Source organism: Rhinolophus sinicus, chromosome 6 (genome assembly GCF_057876585.1).
Source record: "Rhinolophus sinicus isolate RSI-liver-muscle chromosome 6, RSI-T2T, whole genome shotgun sequence".
NCBI classification, from domain to species: Eukaryota; Metazoa; Chordata; class Mammalia; order Chiroptera; family Rhinolophidae; genus Rhinolophus; species Rhinolophus sinicus.
This window is the reverse complement of record NC_142506.1, coordinates 12,793,945-12,815,712: the sequence shown is the minus strand read 5'-3', so window position 1 is coordinate 12,815,712 and position 21,768 is coordinate 12,793,945.

The following is a 21,768-nucleotide window of genomic DNA, read 5'->3' as shown; positions in this document are numbered from 1 at the left end:
CTTTAACTGTGAAACTTCGTACAAACATAAGGAAGAAGTTTAATATTCCTATTAATTACTTGTGCTTTTCTTTTTCCTCAATTGGTAGCAACATTTTTATATTCGTATGAAACAGGACTCTGTTTCAAGATGTCCATTCAGAAATAATTAAGAAGAAAGGTTTATTTTAGAAAGTCTGTGGGATGTTGTTGAAGGGATGGTTATGCCTTTTCTTTCTTTCTTTCTTTTGGGAAATAATATGCAAATGGCTTTATGTTGCTAAGGTTCTTCCACACAAGCTGGAATACAAAATATCTCGCACCTGAACAAAACAGTTCTGTTTAAATTGCAAATAATAAACAAGGGGAAAGAATGGCTAAAGGGAATAAGGGAGGTACAACACCGGATTACAACTGGGATTTGAAGAGTTCAGGATTCAAAGCAGCCAGTAAATGTATATATTTACTGACGAGCTTGGGTCTCCTCTTCCTTCCTTACCCATCATCTCTCCCCGTATAAACCAAATCTTTCCTTTTGGACAAACAAGCCCACCCAGCCCATCTCCCCGGCTGGTGTCCTGCAGGTATATCAGGCACCAGACATTCAACTGAGACCCTCAAGGGATGGCCAGATGTCCTCAGCCACTTTGAATGTACACTCGAATCTGAGAAGCCCAGCTCTGGTGTCTGTTTCCCCACCTCCTTTAGGTAAGTGGCGTCTGCCTCACATTAGAGAAGAGAAGAATTTCCCTGGCTGAGAACCTCTTCAGCAAGGGCTCCACTGGGAAAAGCCTGCAAAATCCACTGACAGCGAAATCTGAGGCTACCAGGCCAAATCATTAGATCAGAGATTCCGAAGCCAAGAAAGGGGAGAAAAGCAGCCGAGACGTGGCTGACATCTTGACTGTTAAGCTCCTCAAACAGCGCCAAGGATTTTGTCTTCAGCTCACGTGACTGTGACTGGCAAATTGAGACATTTGGGGGTCAAACCAGGAGAGTGGCGTGGTGAAGCGGCTCCTGCGCGGAGGCTTCTCAGCCTTCTCCGCTGACACGATTACAGAAGAAAGAGAGAGACTAAGAACAATTAGTGGCCTCATCTGCTTAGAAACTGGCAGCTACAATTTATTCAAGTTTACTTGCCAGCCCTGCGAGGAGGACGTGGCAGCATCACAACAGCCATAGATCAGTGTGATCATCGTGCCCATTTCACGGGTGAGGAAACTGAGGCTCAGGGACGCCTAACAATTTGCCTAAGGTTCTACTGATAATAAACAGTGCAGACAGGATTTGAACCCAGGCACACTAACTCCTGAGCCCACACTTGTAACGGCTCTTATTCTGTCTGCCACAGGGACGATGGTCTCAGGGTGTGGGGAAGGGAGCCAAACTAGACCCCAGGCCTGCCCAGCTCTAAAGCTCTTGCCTATTCAAAATATTCCACCCGTGTGGTCACTTGGGTGTGGCCAACACCCATGCGAGTAAAGCCAGAAAATGAACCTGTGCCCCCTCCCACACACACACATACACCCTGCTTTGAGTGCCTTTTGTGCATGTGTCTTTGCAACATGTTCTTTGGGGACTGTGACATGTTCAGGGGGTTGGAAGTCCTGTTCTTTGGGGACTGTGACACCTTCAAGGGGTTGGAAATCCCAGAGTTGGGGTTCAGGGCTACCTCCCCGTGACTCGACATTAGAGATGCTGCTTTTTGACAGGTGAGGCACACAGACTATCTGAGCAACCCGGTAGCAACCCACGAATTCCAGGGCTGGGGGCCCCCAGGAGACGCTCCAATGTTCACGGAGGGACATGAGTCCCAGTCAGACCTGGGCCTTGCCGGGGCCTCCCCACCCCATCTCCTTTACAGCTGGCTGATGCTGGGAAAGTTATGGCACCACGCTCAAGACCAAAACTTGGTCAGCTTTCCCAGTCAGGTGCCTAGCAAGTTCTGCTAGACCTGGACTTTGAACAAGGGAGGCAAAGGTGTCCCTAAACTACAAGCCTTGGGTCTCATTTGCAAAAATGAAAACTCCAAGAAGAGCATGGGAAAGTAGATAAAGTATGAAGGACACAGAGGAGGAGGGGATGGTCTTGGAGAAAGCAGGTGGTGAGAGGAGACAAGCCCCAGATAAGGGAAGCTGTACATTCCAGGAAGGGGGCTGGCGCACCCCAGGTAAGACAATCCAGAAGGGAAACAGCGATGAACATGAAACCTGCCTGAGGTGGCAGCTGGAAACTGGCCTTGGTAGGGTCATCCCTTCATGGCGCCATCTGAGGGCCCTGGGTAAAGGCTGTTTCAGCAGACAGGAGGTTGCTCAGCCCAGATGTAGGTCCCAGGGGTGCAATGGCATTAAGCCAACCCCTGAGCACCTTGCCGGCAGCCTGGGAGGCAGAGGCCATGTCGGTCACATCACAGGAGAGCAATCAGGAGACATTCAGTGATCACACTGCTCCTTGCTGTAGAGCCGGGGGAAGGAGCTATGACCCAGGTGAGGGCCCCAGTGACTTCACAGAGGGTCTGATCTGGGCAGTATTGAGATGATGACGATGATGACGACAATGATGAGGATGATGAGAGTTTAATACTTATAAACAAAGATTCATTGGAAGCTTAGAATGTGCCAGTTACTGTTCTAAACACTTGCATGTCGTAACTCATGTAATCCACCCATAAAATGGAGATAATGTATTCGTGACACATATCACATGGTGTGCATATTAAATGAGATGACGTATGTGAAATTGGTTTTGTGAAATTGATGACAAGGATGATCGTGATAATGGGGATGATGGAGGTGGCAGAAGCAGTGGGAATGATATAAGTGATGCTGGAGACGGTGGTGGGAATGGTGGTGAAGTCATACGCCTTATAGTGCAGTGGGTAAAGGTATAGGCTTGGAGTTACACAGAGACCTGGTTCAAATCCCAGCTCCAGCCCTTACTCATTATGTGATCTTAGGCAAGTAACTTCTTTAAGCCTCAGTTTCCTCATCTGTGGATTGGGAATAGTGTCTCCCTCATGGTGTTGCTGGGAAGAGATAAAAGCATGTCGGTTTCTTAGCACAGAACCTAGCACCTGATGCACAGTGAAGGAGGGCGGTGGTGACAACAGCAGCTTTGACAACGGCAAAGAGGGTGTCCCCAGTAGTTGTCAGACTTCACCAGAAGGTGAGTCAGTTCCTGATCACTCTCCACACAACTCCCAGCATTCAGAACCTTAGGAGCCTTTGCTTTGAGAGGATGTTTCTAACTGGCTATGTTTTGTCCCAAGTACACAGGAAGCCCTTCCACGCTCACCACACTGCAAGCGCCGCTCACTTAACCATTAACCAAGCTGGCTCTAGCTAAGCTGGGAAGCAAAGGTTATCTCTGGAGTTATTGCATCACCTTCTTACTCCTGGTCCTAGCACCCTGTGGCTTTAAGCTGCCCCCAAGTCTACTGGGACCCCAATTGCCTTGCCCCATCTCATTTCCCTTCTCAGACCTACATTAAACTCCCAGACTATTGCTTTTATCTTTCCATGTCTAGTCAAGATTTGCCATTTGGAATTCTATGGCCTCAGTTAATAATAATAATAAAAACTTACATGTATTGTGTGCTTACTATGATCCATGTATCGGTTTATTTAATCCTCACAACCACCCTGTGAGTTGGATGGAATTATTAGCCCTATTTTACAGGTGAAGATATTGAGACTCAGAGAGGTTAAGTACCTTTTCCGAGGTCACACAGCTTATAAATTACAGGGCTGGTACCTGATTTGAGGTATGTTTGATCTTGGAGGTCAGGCTGACTCTATCATGGGAAGCTGCCTTTCAAGGATTTATTCCACGGGAGTAAGGGTACTGAAGAGACAGGATGAAGGCAAAGCTGTTGGGGGAAGAATGCATTTGGCTGAGTCTCAGATCTCCCTAGAAAGGGATCTGTCTACCACCAGCTTCTTTCTAGACATTGACCTAGCATTGACCTAGCAATTGGACCATGTAATTGTCAGGGTCACTCTGAACCTGAGAAATTATGTGTCATACTTTCTAAAACATGCTTTCTGAAAAGACAGACTTTTAAAAAAATATTGCAGTCTACATATTCTTTATCCCAACAGTTCCACTTGTAGAATATTATCCTTCAGATCTACTTGCACGTGTGTGAACTGACATATTTACAAAGTTAGTCATTGTGTGTCACGGCAAAAATTTGGAAGCAACCCCAAAGTCTGTCATTGGAGAATGGTTAAATAAATTGTGCAATACACGTATGACAAAATACTCTGCAGCCATAAAAATAAGAAGGAAGCTCTAACTGCAGAATATAGAAGGAGTATGTATGTAGGATATAGATCTCAACAGCATATAGCCGAGTTTCAAGAGTAAGAACAGCATGTATGTTACACTGCCACTTGTGTCAAATATGGGGAGGAAGGAGAATAAATACAGGTGTTTCCTAGTATATGCCTAAGTGACCTCTAGAAGGATATATAATAAGAAACTGGTGCCACTGGTGGCTTTCAGAAAGGGATCTAGGTGTCTGGGAGACAGAAGCGGACAGGGACTTCTTGCTCTCTCCTTTCATGTACTTTCTAAATTTGGGCGCCTATACCAAAATAAATCCATGTACATGAATTCACGCACACATATGAATAACCATAAGGGAATGCTCATGGCACATCAAAACAGTCACTGCACATGGCATTAGAGACCTTGAATTTGATTATCATTCCTGACACCCTGGACTTAAAGCTACTTGATGTTTCTGAATCCAGGTTTCTTCAATGAGAAGGGGTTGGGGGATGGGGGGAACAGTGATAACTACTTCCCAGGGATATTGAAAGGATTAAGAGGCAAAATGTATGTGTTATTCATTCTCCAGATATTCGATGAGCACTTATTCTGGGCCAGGCCCTGGGCCCAACTCTCCATATTAACAAGGTGTGTCTAGCAGCTATGCTCCCCCATCACGCCTCATAGGATTCCAGTCTAGTGGGGAAGACGGCTATAAAGTCAATACATAGCTATGCAGTCGCCTGTTGTCGTGAAAATACTGCAGGAGAGAATCAGCTCTGTGAGACAGACGACTGTAGGGATTTCAGAAGGCCTTTCTGAGACAGTGACATGTAAGCACCGACCCACAGGCATTCACTGGGCCCAGAGAGGAGAGAGGAGCATTGCAGGTGAAAGTCCTGAGCCAAAAATAAACTTGGAGAGTTCAAGGAACCAAAAGACGATCTAAACGGCAGGCGGTGGGGAGAGCTAGAGGCAAAAGAGAGATGAAAACTTCCTGAGCCTCCAAGGACCATCAGAGGGACCCCACGGACCTTCCAGGTGCAGAAGGAAACCACTGGCGGTTCCACCCGAGGCAGTGTAGCGGAGCGCAGCAGATAAGAGAGCAGGCTCAGACAACCAGCTTCAAATCCCTCCCCCACTTCCTGGCTGGGTGCCTTAGGGCAGCCCTATGCCTCTCAATAAGGAGGCAAACAGTGCCTGTGGTACCGTGGGTGAGGTTCATTGCATGTCCCAGGAGGCGCTCTGAGTGCAGGGCCTGGTGCCTCTCACACACTCAGCAGATGCGTTTGAAGCAGCAGCCATCATAATAGCTGCAGTGCATCTCTGCAAAATCATTCTAGATTGAGGGTAAGCAAACGATCCCTCCCCGACCAAAGCCAGCCTGCCTCTTAGGTTGGTGCTGTCCACAAGCTAACAATGGTTTTAACATTTTAAAATTGGGTTTAAAAAAAAGAAGAAGAAGAAGATTTCATGACACATGAACCTGTTAGGTAATTTAAACTTCAGCCCCCATAAGTAAAATTGTATTGAGACACAGCCACCCCCATTCATTTACATATGGTCTATGGCTGCTTCCATGCTATCACAGCACAAGTCAGCAGTTGAAACAAAGACCTCCGGCCTGCAACGCCTAAGATATTTATTTACTGTTTGGCCCTTTACATAAACAATTTTGCAAACCCCTGCTCTAGAGAGTGGATTTGAAGCGCCCTAAAGTACCAGGAGGGGGACCTGTTCGCAGACTCTTGTAGAGTCTGAGCAAGAGATTCCAGTGAAAACGGAGAGCAGTGAGCTGGGAGAGAGACTCTGTAGTAGTGTTTTTGAAAACTAGAAAGAACAAGCTTACAAATTTGGGACCTTTCAATATTTCCTGTGTTGGACATGGCTGTGACTACTTCTATCCGTCAGATTTAAGAGGCTTTTGTGGCTTTGACACCAGCTCCAACATTCCATATCATTCTGGGACGCTTTATGGTAACCACAGAGGACAATTTTAGACACGAGGTGACTGACAAGCTGATGGCGTCGCAGTCATGCTGGCGTTCTCTGAGCAAGCCTACTGCTGGTGTGTATAAATAGAAGCCAGCGGTCATCAGGAAGTATTCCTGGGGCTGAGGTCATCGTCCCCTAACGCTGTCATGGCAGGCCCCAGGCGAGTGCCGGGCCCACACCTGTGCCCCACAACTAGCTCGAGTCAGGAGAACATGATGGAGGTGAGAAGGGAGCCAGGAAGCTGGCTGGAGAATAACACCTGTGAAGAAGGTAAAGCAACTAGGCTTATCCATTCATGGTAGGTAACATGTATTAGGCGTCTACAACACCCCAAGTGTTGCTGTAAACTCTTTATGTGAATTGCTTCACTTAACCCTCACAATCAAAATTACATGGTAGCTACTACTATTACCTCCATTTTACAGGTGAGAACAAAGAGACGCAGAAGGGCAACTTGCCCAAGGCAGTACAACTCCAGGTGGAGGGTCCAGATTCCCGCGGGAGATATGGGTCAAGACATGACCTCTCTGTTCTAGCCTCAGGGACAAATGAAGGCTGACGGTCACTTAGGAACAACACGGAGGCCCCTTTTGTTATTTCCTCTCACCACTCCCAGGCATTGAAATAGTTTATCTACAAAACAGCATTTATTATGTAATGATCAATTCATTGTTTGACCCTGCAATGCCAACCCCCACCCACCCACCCGCACACATACACAATACACTTTCATCAAGGCCGAACTAGCATTCCCAGTAGTGGTTTTTACAACCTTCGGGTAACTCTCAAAGCACCCAGATCCATTCCTGTGGGCTCTAGAAAGAAGGCCACTGCCTAGATACACAGCTCAGGCTTTGTCCAGTTCTCCCTGACATGTCACCAGGTCACCTTTTCCACTTAAACCCAACCAAGTGGTGTGGGCATGATTATTTGCATAAGACACAGAAGTGAGACATATTGTCAACAACGGGAATAATTATAACTGCCATTTATTGAGTGCTATGTATGTGCCCGCAATTTAATCTTCTTGACAACCTGTGTTTGAAGTAACTTGGTGGGTATTGTTATCCGTGTCTTTCACGAAGGAAGCAGAGGGTCAAAGAGTTGAAGGTCTTGCCACAGATCCTCAGAAAGAAAATGCCTCGGTCAGTATTCCCACTCAGGATGGTCAGACTCTGAACCCCAGCTCCTAACCTCGAAGCCACAGTGATTCCTCTAAGCAATTAATGAGGAACATCCTAGGAGCAAGCTTAGTTCAGTAGATACTTTACTGATCAACTACTATGTGCCCAGTAATGTATTAAGCCTTGGAGATTCAATAAGACAGAAATGGTCTCTGCCTCATAGAACGTAGAGTTCAGTGAGGACAACTGGTGTGACTTATTCATTCAACAAATATTCATTGAAAGTCTATATGCAAGAGCCAGACATACTTCCAAGTGTTTGAGATGCAGCGGTGAACAGAAAAGACAGAGATGCTGCCCTCATAATGTAAGGACATTTCCTTCTTAGTTTTTACAAATTATAATTTTTGTAAAATCAATTCAAAAGATATCATAAAGGAATGTTACATTTAAAAAGCAGAGAGAAAAAAAGATATATAAACATTTTACAACTTTGCCCCTCATCCTTACTTGTTATTTGCAACTTAAACTCACTTTGACTTTATTCCCAGACCTGTGTAAACACTTCCTTTTTCTAAATTTATTCTTCAATTACAGTTGATAGACAGTATTATATTAGTTTCAGGTGTACAACATAATGGTTAGATATTTATATACCTTACAAAGTGATCACCCCAATAAGTTTAGTACCTATATGATACCACATAGTTGTAACTGAACTTTTCAGAAAGACAGTGGATGAGTTAGAAGGAGAAACAAGAGTCCCACACTTGGTCCCAGCTGGGATGTGCCTTCCCTGCCTTCCAGGGAGGCATCCATCTGTCAGTGGGCAGTCTGGTCCTCTGAGGGGGGCAGTCACCTACGCAGGCACTTCCCAGTGTCACATCCCAGGACGGGGTCAGAGAGGGGCTGGCTGGTTTATAGCAGGGTCTAGCTAATCCCCAGTTGTGCTGAATCCCCTGGGCTCTCCAATTATCATAAGAAGTGTCATGAAGTTCTCCTTACAAGTGCTCCCCTGGAGATGAGTTTCCATTCACTTTCATTTAAAGAGTAACTATGTTGGCAAACAACATTCTGTCATGGGAGAGGGAGAGCAGAAGGAATGTTAAAGGGAGGCCATGATTGATGTTAAATGTCTGCTCCAAAATGTTTGGGAATAAGGGAGTTTGGGTTTGTTGGTTTGTTTTTAATGAGGTGCCTTAGAATTGCACAGAGGGAGGAGGGGCATGGTTGGAAATTTTCAAATTAACCAACAACAGGTTTCTATCTACAGGCTGAGGAGGGTGAAGCAACACCATACTGGACAGCTCATGGCATTCGTGCTTGGAGAGTCTTCATAACTGGCCCACTGCTAGGAGGACACATTGTATTAGACTCTCGGTTAGTGTAGAGATAACACATTGAACTTATAAGCCCAAGTAACCATCTCTTTCAGGCTGACACTGAAACCTCAGAGGACACCATGACTAAACACTGGGCCTGGGTGCACTGAGCCAGCGTAATCACCCTCTGCCAAGGGGCACGTGTCCCACAGCAACATCAAGTTTCCTCCTTAAAGTGAGTCAGTTTGGAAAAAAGTACATTAAAAAGTAGGTGGTCCTGCCATAGCAAACTCAAACAGGTGCTATATAAATGACTGAAGTTGGGAACCCTGATTTGATCCATCCCTATGTTTCTTGCACTTAAGATGGAGAAACTGAGAAAGACCAAAAGTGAAAATGAATTGCCCAAGGGCGCACAGCAGGATGCTTGCCTGACCCCTTCTTTAGTGCTCTTTTTACACTGACCATGCTCAAAGTTTCAAACTTTCATGAAAGACCTGGGATTCAAGCTTACAAGACAAGCTGAGAAACCCTGTGTCAGTGAGGGCAGATGGAAACGTTTTCTTTATTTTTCTAAAAGGGAAATGAGTCCTGACCCTTTAAAAATCCAGGATACGTCAAAGGCAGATCTTCTAGTCAGGATGTGCCCACAGCGCCCAGTGCCCTTCGCAAAAACAGCCGAGCATCCTGCATAAGGTGGTAATAGTATGATCACCGTCCTACAGGCAGGAAGTACTCATGATGATCCTATGGAAAGGTCTTTAAAATTCGATCATTTAGGATTTCTGCTTCTGGAAAGATGGGGTAGACATACTTTTCCCCCTATTCCTCCTACAAGGTACCACTAAAATCTCTCGATATTATTAATAAAACAAACATAAAAAAAACTGAAAGGTGGAGAGAAGAAGGCAGACCAACTCGGGGTCTCAGGATCTGAGGAATAATATGGCAGTGATTTCTCTGGGTTTCCTTTTACTTCATATTCCCAAGACTTGGAGCTGAAGAAACCAGCAACCTGCAAAGACCATCACAACTGGTCTCAGTGGAAGCCATGTGGGAGCCTGGACTTCCACCTTTACCCAGCAATAATGAAGTGTCTCTCCCCTCCCTACAGAGTGACATCAGAGGAGGCCTAATAGTGACTCAAAGTGCTCAACATAGACCACCAGTCACAAGGCCGTATAGAACACATGGGGATCTGGACAGCATACACCTGCCCAGCAGTAATCAGGAGTCTTCCATCTCAGGTACCAACAGCGGCCAAGTGGGGAACCTGGACTTTTACCCTTATCTGGCAGTAAGTAACAAGGCAGAGCCCCTCTCCTTTCCCATGCCAGAGTGGTGTCAGGAAAAGCCAGCTAAAACAGAAGAGCTAAATAAGATCCAGAGGCTCATAACGTAATATGAAAATGTCCATGTTTCAGTCGGAAATCACTTGTCATCCCAAGAACCAGGAAGGTATCAAACTGAATAAAAAGAGGCAACAACAGATGCCAATACCAAGATGACAGAATTACATTAGAATTACCTGACATATATTTTAAAGCAGCAATGACAAAAATGCTTTAAAAAGCAAATATGATCATGCTTCAAACAAATGAATAAATAGAAAGCATTGTCAAGAAAATAGAAAGTATCAATAAAGAAAAAGAAGATATAAAAGATAACCAAATGAAAATTTTAGACCTGAAAAATATAATATCCAAAATAAAAACCTCAGTGGATGGACTCAATAGCATAATAGAGGGGACAGAGGAAAGAAAGAGTGAATTCAAAGATAGAATGATAGAAATCACCCAATCCAAATAAAAGAAGAAATAGAGTGGGGAGGAAAAAAAAAGCAGAGCCTCAGGGAACTGTGAGACCATAACGAAAGATCTCACATCTGTGTCATTGAAGTCCCAGAAGGAGAGGAGAAAGAATGAAAGATTATCAAATAAATAATGGCTGAAAACATCGCAATTTTCACAAGAAACTTAAAACTACAGATTTAAGAAGCTGGGTGAACCCCATATGGGGTAATTGTGTATGCACCAAACAACAGAGTTGCAAAATCTATAAAGCAAAAATGAATAGAACTTAAAGGAAAAATAGACAAATCCATATAGTTGGAGGTTTCAATAGCCTTCTCTCACCAATTGATAAAACAACTGGACAAAAAATCAGCAAGGATATAGAACTCAACAGCATCATCAGTCAATAGATATTTATAGAACACCACCCAATAACAACAGAATACACATTGTTTTGAAGTGTCTGCAGAACATATACCAAGATAGACCGTATACTGGGCCATAAAACAAGCCTCAAAAAATTTAAAAGAATGGAAACTATATGCAGTATATTCTCCAAACACAACTGAGTGGTTTCAAAGTAGAAATCGATTACAGTACTATAACAGAAAAAATCTCCAAATACTTGAAAACTAAACACTAAAATTAAATACTGAACTTCATAAAATTAAAACTTTTGCTCTGTGAAAGACTATGTCAAAAGTATGAAAAAGCAAGTTACAGAATGGGAGAAAATATTTGCAAACCATATATCCAACAAAGGACTGCAATCTAGAATCTATAAAAACTTCTCAAAAACTCGACAGTATAAAAGCAAACAATCCAATTAGAAAATGGGCAAGAGACATGATGAGACATTTCACCAAAAAGGAGCTACAGATGGCAAATAAGCACATCAAAAAATGTTCAACATCATTAGCCATTAGGGAAATGCAAATTAAAGCCACAATGAGGTATCACTACACACTTAGAAACACTAAAGCAAAAAATATTTACACAGCCAATGCTGATGAGGATGCAGAAAAATTGGATCATTTATACATTGGTGGTGGAAATGTAAAATGATACAGCCACTCGAGAAAACAATTTGGCAGTTTCTTATAAAACTAAAAATGCACTGATTATATGACCCAGCAATCATACTCCTGGGCATTTATCCCAGATAAATGAAGTTGTAGGTTCACACCACAACCTGTACACAAGTGTTTATAGTATCTTTATTTATAATAGCTAGAAACTGGAAGAGACCCAGAGTTCCTTTTACTTGTAAATGGTTAAACAAACGAATACATCCATATCAAAGAATGCTACTCAGGAATAAAAACAAACTATTGATACATGCAACCACCTGGATGAATCTCCTGAGAATTATTCTGGGTGGAAAAAAGCCAGTCCTAAAAGGTCACATATTATATGATTCCACTTACATAAGATTCTTGAAATGACAAAATTACAGGAATTGGGAACAGTGTAATGGTTGCCAGGAGTTAAGAAGGGGACAAGGGAGGAAGAGGGTGTGGATATAAAGGGACAACATGAGGGATCCTCTGCTTGTGAATTTATAATTTTAAATTAAGAATCTTAATTTTAAAAAGTAACTACAACATAAAAAATAAACTTCAAAAATCATAGACCTAAAAACACTTTTTTAAACTTAAAATAAAAGGTGCATGTAGAAACTGGTGAAATTCAAATAAAGCCTGTACTAGCATTTTACCAACATCAATTTCTTTATTTTAAAAAATGTACTAGGGTTATGTAAGCTGGGGGAAGTGCACATGGGATCTTTCTGCACTATTTTCTCAACTTCTTGGAAATCTTGAACTATTTCAAGACTATTAAAAAAGTATAATTAAAAAAACACACTCAATATTCTAATTTTTTCATCTTCAATCAATTCTTAAAGGACCACAGACACATTCAGCGCCTGGTGCCTATGTATGACCACTGTATCAATGTACCCACTGTCCTGGAAAAGCACACATTCCGCAAAGAGCCTTATCAGTTATAAACCAGAAATCTCAACTCAGGTGTGGAAGGCTTACAGCTTTCTTTAATTTCTATACTGCAACTTCATTTGTATTTTGAGTTCCCTGACGTTCAGCCAATATGAAAGAAATAATCTCAGGCAATTCAGCTCCTGCCCCGGGTTCCTTTCCCTGGGGGGCTGGCCCAAGTTTTGGAAAGTGTATATAGAGCCTGATATCAATGTGGGAGTGGGGGAGAGAAGGGGAGAAGCATACTCTTATCTTCAGAGCCATGTGTCCATGCTGCCATCTTGTGAGGAGACATCCTCCCATCATCCCTCAGTCACTGGTCCACACAGGCAGATGCTCAGACATCCCTGGGCCCCACCTGCAAGGGCACCTGCACCCAGGGGCACCACGTCCATACCACCTATGGCTGTTATGACAGATTATCACAATTCAGTGGCTTAAAACAACACAAATATATTCTCTTACTGTTCTGCAGGTCTGAAGGGGGGGGGGGTTAGGGCTAAAATCAAGGTGTCGGCAGGGCTGCATTCCTTTGTGGGGGCTCCAGGGGAAAATCTGCTTCCTTGCCTTTTCCTCCTCCTAGAGGCTGCCATATTCCTTGGCTTGTGGCCGCATCACTCTGGCCTCTTGCTTGATTGTCACATCTTCTCTGACTCAGATCCTTTGCCTCCCTCTTATAAAGACCATTGTGATTACATTAGGCCCACTCAGTATTATTCCAGGATATTCTCCCCATCTCAAGATTCTTATTCATATCCATAAGTCCCTTTGCCATGTAATTTAACACACGTATACTTTCTGGGAGTTAGACTGTGGCTACTTGGTGGGGTGGTGGCATTATTCTGCCTACCACACCACCCTTGGCACTCGGGGTCATGCCATGCTCACCCACCACACTAGTCACTATTGCTAAGTCACAAACCACTCCAAAACTTAGGGATGTGAAACAACCATTTTATTATGCCCACTGATTTTGTGGCTCAGGAATTCAGACAGGACACAGTGAGAATGGTTTGTCTCTGCTCCCGATGTCCAGGGCATTAGCTGGTGACACCCAATACCTGGGGGTGACTCAACACCTGGAAGCTGGAATCATCTGGAGGTATCGTCACTCCCATGGCTAGTGATCAATGCCAACTGTCACATGGGACCTCAGCGGGAGCTGCTGACTCCTTATGTGCAGAGGTGACCTTACAACCCAGCGGCCTCAGAGGAGTCCCACTTCTTACATAGTGGATCAGGTCTCCAAAACTCAAGTGTCCCAGTGGACAAGGTAGACGCCAGCTGGCCTTTTGTGTCCTAGCCATGGACATCACACAGAATCACTTGTTGGTCAAAGCGCTCATAACCCATCCAGGTTGAAGGAGAGGTACACAGACCCCACCCCCTGATAGAGGGTGACAAGCTCACGTTATAGAATAGCACTTGGGATGGGGGTAGTGTTGTGTCAATCTGCCTTGCCAGGAAACCACTTTTTCTCTGGAGTCTTGCTACCCACCAACAGAACTCTAACCCAGTATGACACAGGGCCTCAAGTTTTGCCTCCACAGGGTTCAGTCTTCATCCCCCAAACCAAAGGAATCTGTGCCTAGTTCAGGGTGGGGGAGGAGACTTCTCTCCTCCATCACGTTCTCACTAAAATGTATTGCCCATGTCCTAAATTCTTTCCATTCCCCTGCGGATTTGCATTTTTTAAACTGAAAAGTAGGAATGCGCTCCAAAACGCAATTTTCACCTCATTCCTTCTCTGACGCAAAAGCACCAAAAGGTCTCATGCCCACCTGGATGGAATAGAGCGGAAGATCCAAGAGATAACGAAATAGATGGAGGCAAGACTATCTGTAAAGGTTTCCCAAAGTGTTATCTTGCCACAGATACAAATCTCACAATAGCTTGTGTCTACTATTGGGGTCTCCAAGGGACCACACGACCTGTTCCTCAGTAAACAGTACTTATTTTCCCCACCTGGGTTTAGAACGAGTTTAAGAAATAAAATAAAAAACACATTATGGGCCGGTACTGGTAGAAGCCAGCCTGAAGGAGGGAATCATAGGTCTGTGTTATGGACTAAATGTGTCCCCCCAATGTGATGATATTTGGAGATATATCCTAATTACCTTTCGGAGGTAATTAGGGTAGATGAGGTCCTGAGGATGGGGTGCTGGGGATGCGATTAGTGCCACTGAGAAAAGAGGAAGAGATACCTGCCCCTCCAACCGTGTGTGCACAAAGAAAAGGTCATGTGAGCCCACAGTGTCTACAAGCCAAGGGAAGAGTCCTCAGAATAAAATCTACCTTGTTGTCACCTTGATGTTGGACTTCCCAGTCTCTAGCATCATGAGAAATAAATGTCTGTTGTTTAAGATAAACCAGTCTGTGGTATTTTGTTATGACAGCCAGAGCAGGTTAAGACAGCTATAGACATGTGGGCTGTGCATCCAGAAGCCACAATGTGTCCGATGTACCCGCACAGGTGACGGCAGTGCTGCCTGGGGTACCATCACTCATGGTAAGATCAGAACAAAGGAGACGCATATTCTCCAGAGAAGTGCCCCTGAGGGGAAGCATGCAGCTGAGCCAAACATGTCCAGAGGCAGAGAGAGGCAGAAGCAACCTTACAGAAAACACCTTTTTGTGGGAACCAGGAGTGAGGAAAGGTATTCCTCTCAAATATCATTTATGACTACCAACCGATGCATGTTTCCATTCACATATTCACTCAGCAAACATTTATTCCGCATCTATCCTTTATCAGTCTTCTATTGCTGTGTAAGAAATTACCATAAATTGACCATCATAAAACAACATAAATTCATTGTTGCCCAAATTGTCAGTCGGACATTCGGACACGACACAACTAGATTTTCTGCTCAGGGTCTCACTGGATGACATCGAAATGTCAGTCAGAGCTGCAGTCCTAGTCTGGGGCTCAGGGTATTCTTCCAAGCTCAGTGGTTACTGGCACAATTCAGTTCCTTGTGGTTGTAGGACTGAAGCCTCCATTGTCTTGTTAACTGTCAACCAGGCACTGCTCTCTAGAAGTGGCTCTCAGGTCCTAGCCATGTGACCCCTACATCTCAGCAAAAGAGAACCTCCCTTGTGCTTTGTGTAAACTCTCTCTCATCCTTTGAATGTCTCTGGTATCTTCTTCAACCAACCAGAGAAACCTGTCTGCTTGTAAAGCGCTCACATGACCAGATCAGGCCTATCCAGATCATCTTCATAATCTCTGGACTTTAAGGTCAACAGATTTGAGACTTTAGTTACATTTGCAAAATCCTTTCACGGCGGTGCCTGGGTTAATGTTTGAATAACCAGGGACTGGAATCTTGGGGACCACCTTATAATTCTACCTATCACATCTTCCGTGTTGGGCAAGAAATGAGGACATGGGAATGACTGGCAAAATATCCATCCACAAAGAACTTACAGTCAAGCGGATGTGGCAAATATAAAGAAGTGGCTAGATTATAAGGCAATAATTACTAATTCAAGAAAAGAGCGATCTTCTGTAGGACTCCAGAGAAGGCAGGATTAACTCTCTTGGGAAGAGTTTCTCAAAGGAAGTGACATTTGATCTAGTCTTGAAGCACAGAGGACAGAAGGCATTCCAGGTACCATTTACAAAGACCATAGCAAATTTAGAGAGTGACAAGTCAGCTAGGGATGCTGGATCTTAGAGGACAAGAGGAGAAGAGAGGGAAGACCAGGCTGGAAAAGTTGCTTGGGACCAGTTGGTGCAAGATGACTCATGTCCTCCTAAAGAAATGGGAAGCAACAAAAGATTGTAAGCAGGGAAATGATGAAGCAAGATCTGTGTATTGGTGACAGCAGAGGTACTGAGGGCAAGAAGTGGAGCCAGGGAAGTGTGTTAGTTGGTGTTTACACCATTCAAGTTCTTCAAACTAATCCTGTGCTTTTAGAGGGAGCAATATTCTTACCGATTCATCTGTGAGAGGCAGGCAGGTGTCATAGCATGAGGCGTGTGCCACGGGTAACATGTGTGGTGCATGAGATGGTTTTAAATGATGCGTGGACACAGCAGCAATGGCTCTGACTCAGAAAGATATTTCTCTTCAGTTCTCTTCCCATCCTTTTAAATAAGCTCCAGCAAAAGTTCTCATTTTGGTGGTAGTCTATCTTTAACACCTTTCTAACACCTTTACCCTCAGTTCCACCTTCTGCAACTAATAGGACCTAGCTCACTTAATAGCATTGTTTCTTTGTGTGCACTATTTTTGCTGGTATCTGTCATTTGTTAAAATCAGTATTGGATTTTCTTTATTCCATTGTGATAAAAAGCATTATTATTATTATTATTATTAAATAAGTGCATTTAAGTTTTTAATGTGAATCATTATAAATAAAAATATTAAATAAATAATACTGCAGATGGTACATATACCATCTGGGAAAAATTGTGAAGGTAGTTTGCAAATGAGTTAATTTGGGACATATTGGTGTAATGGGAAGCAGGCAGGATTTGCAGCCAAACTTGAGTTCAAGTCGTCCTTCTAACTTACTAGCTGGATGAGACATGGATAATTCCTAAACCTCTATGAGCCTCAGTTTCCTGCTACAAGTTCAGGAGACGATACACCTACTCAGAAGGTTGTGAAATAAAGTGTAAGAAGCGTCTTCTAAGTTGCCTTGTACATCGTGGGCACTTGGACTTCCCATCAGAGTGTTTCTCTGAAGAATAGAAACCTCCATTATTGGCAACGCCAAATAGGAACTTATCTCCAGCACCAAGTGAGTGTCAGTGCTTGGTTAAGTATTACCTAAAAGTATTCATCTGCATAGGATCTGGGACCTGGGGGGTGGGGAATTCTTAGGCTGAATCTAGCTGTTTTGTGAGAAATAACGGGTATCAGGAAAAGTGTTCGGGCGGCTGGATGGCTCAGTTGGTTAGAGGGCGAGCTCTGAACAACAGGGTTGCTGGTTCGATTCCCACATGGGCCAGTGAGCTGTGCCCTCCACAACTAGATTGAAGACAACAAGCTGCTGCTGAGCTTCCAGAGGGGCGGCCGGATGGCTCAGTTGGTTAGAGCACGAGCTCTCAACATCAAGGTTGCCAGTTCAATTCCCACATGGGATGGTGGGCTGTGCCCCCTGCAACTAAGATTGAAAACAGTGACTGGACTTGGAGCTGAGCTGCACCCTCCACAACTAGATTGAAGGACAATGACTTGGAGCTGATGGGCCCTGGAGAAACACACTGTCCACCCATATTCCCCAATAAAATTTTTTTTTAATTCCTCTTTAAAAAAAATAGTGTTTGATGCAGAAGAGTGGCCAGCCAAGGTATCATGGACCAGGACCCCAATCCCTTGACCTGGCCTGTTCTATGATCTCAGAAAGCTACATCCTACTGAGATCAGTGGGAAGGACATCAAGAATATTTAGATATATGTGCAAATGAAGACACATGGAAAATACTTTCCATTTCAGTTAGCTATTGTTGAGTAATAAACCACCCCCAACCGAGCAGTGGTAAACAACTGCCATTTTATTATAGTCTCTCATAATTCTGTGGGTTGACTTGGTTAAGCTGGATGGTTCTTCTGCTCTATGTGTATATGACGTCAACTAGGGCTATAGTTTACTGGGGGATTAATCCGTCTTGGAGCATCCAGGATGGCTCACTCACATGGCTAAAGTCTAACAATGCCATCCAGAAGTCAGCTGGGGCTGTTGTCCCTAGCATCTTGCTTTTCCTCCATGTGGCCTCCTCATAAAGCTTTGGGGCTGATTTTATTGTTGTTCAACCTTGCATGGAACATTTTTATGGAGCCGTTAAAAGTGGCATATAATAAAAGGCACTTCTTCCTTTATTTGTTTGTCTCCCCTCTAGAATATAAGGTTCTTGCAAGCAGGTACTATGTTTAGTTCTTTGCTGTATCCCCAACTTAAACCCGCCTGGTGCATCGTAGGTGCATAATAAGTGGGGACGAGAAAACATAGTCATTAGGTAAGGGTCACATTCACCACAGAGGGTTCAGTATACATAGGGCCACTTAAAATATTTTTGTACATCTCTCCAGGTACCTTACATCACTCATTCAAATATCAGCTCAAAAAGAGGGCATTTCTTTCTATCCTTTTACTAAGCTTTATTTATGTTCACGGAATTTATCACCCAATATATATTTACTTATTATCTAGATCTAATATAAGCTCAGCATCCCAGGCCCTAGAAAAACATGTGGAAAAAAAAAGTAGACAATTTTTAAAAATTTAATGTAGGCACACGTATCTAATAAAACATTCACAGGGCTTTCTTTGGGGGAGTAAAATTAAGTGATATCTATCTATCCATTTATCTTATGTATTTATTTTTGCTTATGCATTCCTTCAACAGATATGTTTTATTTATGTAAATTTTTAAAGTTGTCAACAATGAATATGTATTATTTTCAGATGAGAAATTATAATAGTAGGTGACATTTACTGAACACTCGCCGTGAGTCAAGCACTAAAGCTCAGTACCTTACATGAATTATCTCCATATCCCTGGGAGATAGGTATTAACCATTATCACCATTTAGAAATTGTAGATAAGGGTACTAAAGTTTGGGAAAGTTAGGTGAGCTCTGGAGCTGGAATGCAAACCCCACAGCCTCTATGCTATAGCTACGGAATGACTAACTAGATCAATGTATACATCATGATTGTTTATAATATATTATTGCTTATAATATAAGTTCATTATAAACAACAGGAAGGCAATTCACACAGGCTGTCTCATCAGAAGCTCACAAAATCTTATGAAGGGAGCCAGCAGGCATTCTTATCCTTGCTTTAAAGACAAATTCATGAGCCTCTATGACCATGTCTTGCCATCTGTCTCCTACCACACCTATCTCAGCCTTTTCCCCCACAAAGCTTGGCTGGACAGATCTTTCTTAGCTCTTTCATATATTGACTGAATGCACCACTCTGTTTCTCTCTGGCATGCTTGAGCTTTTGTTGTTTATAAGCGAATCTGTAGAAGAATTCATATAAGCCAGAAGTTGGGAGCCTGGGCTTGTGGTGTTGACACTACCACCATCTGAGAGTCTCAGTTTCCCCACCTGTAAATGAGCTGGTTGGAGTAACCGAGGCCTGAGGATCATCGCAGAGCTGATGTTTATCATGCTGGGAATCCAGGTAAGGTGACCGCCTATGCATTTCCTCACCAGACACAAAGTCCATATTCCATAGAAAGAAAAGCCTTGACCCCGGGAAATACAGCGCTTAGCTAAAATCATTCTAGGTAAACAGAAGATGTATACACATTTTGAACAGCATTGGTTCCTTATTACTGGATGAGCCCTAACAAGAAATTCACTTCATTCATTCACTCAATCACTTACGATGCTCCTATGACACACCAGGCAGGTTTAAGTTGGAAATACAGCAATGAACTAAACACAGTACCTGCTTGCAGGAACCTTATATTCTAGAGGGGAGACAAATAAATGAAGAAGTATGTATGAAATAGTATGTGATAAAAAGACCCTTGGAGAGATGATTCTCCTCCAGGGTTCTGCAAAAAAAAGAGAGACAGTATCAGATGCTGTCTGGCCACCTGGTAGTGGCCATGTAGTCCCTTTTTGGTATGATAGCAAATGGTAAAGAAGGGGCATAGAGAGACTATTGGCCTTGTCATTACAAGACTTGGATTTAAATCACAGTTCTGAATTTAGTCTGTGAACTTGAACTAATTACTCTAAACTTTATAACCTCCTCTGTACAACGGGAGTAATAGCACCAGTTCTGCTCACCTTCCAAGGATGACGCAAGGATCAAACCAAACCGTGAAATCAAATAAATAATAAGCTCTGAGCTTTCCCCATTATTTAAACATTCAGTTCTACACCAAGCAGGTTCAAGCTGCCAATAAGTCAAGCTCCTGCTATAAACTTGAAAACATCAAGTCCCAGCTCCAATCCTTCCAATGCCATGGGATTACACCTCAAGGCATGAGACATTTTATATCAAACTATAGGGTGAGGACATGCAGACATGGAAGGAAACGGAATCTGCCCAGCATGTTTCCTTATTTCCTTCCCACTTGTAGATATTTGGTAAAGCCATCTGAATGTCCCAAAAGATCACACTCTGTCTCAGTTTGTTACAAGTATTGGCTGGTCCATGCTACAGTCGGCAAATTGATATTTAATAGTTTTCCTTTCTCTTAAGAGTCTTATAATGACAAAATTAAATAAATGAACGTATGAAAGGGTATATACCAAAATGATCACGAGTAGCTTGTCGGACTGCTAATAAGTGGTTTCCTTCTCTTGCTTCTCTGTATTTTGAGTGTGTGTGTGTGTGTGTGTGTGTGTGTGTGTGTGTGTGTAACATGAAAGTGCAGGGCTCAGACAGCTGAAAGGGGCAACCCTGCAATTCACCTCTCAATTCCAAATCTTTTCTGTGTCTCACATGACTGCTCTGGGTTTACAAGACAGCATGGATTTGTTGTCATTAGATGAGGGGTTCCTCAAGGGTAATGCCTGTTTTCATTCTTTTCCTGCCATTTATAAATTTTCAAGACTTCCTAGCCAGGCCTTGTTCTTACCAAATTATAAACAGAAGCTGCTTTCTCCTCCCTAGGCCTCTATAAAGCACCATAATGGACTCTTGTCCTTTGTTGGTTTTGAAGCCACCAGGCAAAGATTTGAATCCAGGTTCTACCAGTTATTGACTGAGTGACTTTTGAGAAGCTTCTTAACCTCTCTGAACTGCAGTTTTGTCATCTGTAAAATGGGTGGAAACCATACCCACAAGGTCGATGGTATAAGGATTTGACAAGATAATGCATCTGAAGGGCTGGCACTGTGCCTGGCACCTGGTAGGGCCTCAAAACATGACTGCTGTTAATAAAAGTAGTCTTAGGAAGCAGTAGAGGCTTTTCTAGGCTAGGAGTGGAGCTCGGGTTGTAACAGAAAAGCAGAATTGTGCAGTCTTCAAGAACTCTGGCTCTGGACTCCAATGAACCCAGTTTAAATCCTTATTTCCTCCATTTGCCTTGGGCAAGTGACTACATTTCTCTGAGCCTTGGTTCCCTCATCTGCAAAATGGGCATAATAACACAATGTACCTTAACAGTGGTTTTCAGAATGTGATCTGGGACCCTGGAGGTCCCCAAGACCCTTTTAGGGGGTCCTCAAGGTCAAAACTATTTTCATAATAGTGCTAAAATGTTACTTGCTCTTTTCACTGTCATTCTCTCACAAGTATACAATAATTTGTGACATGTAATGTTGTCATTGTTCTGATGGTTAATACTGTGTTTGTAA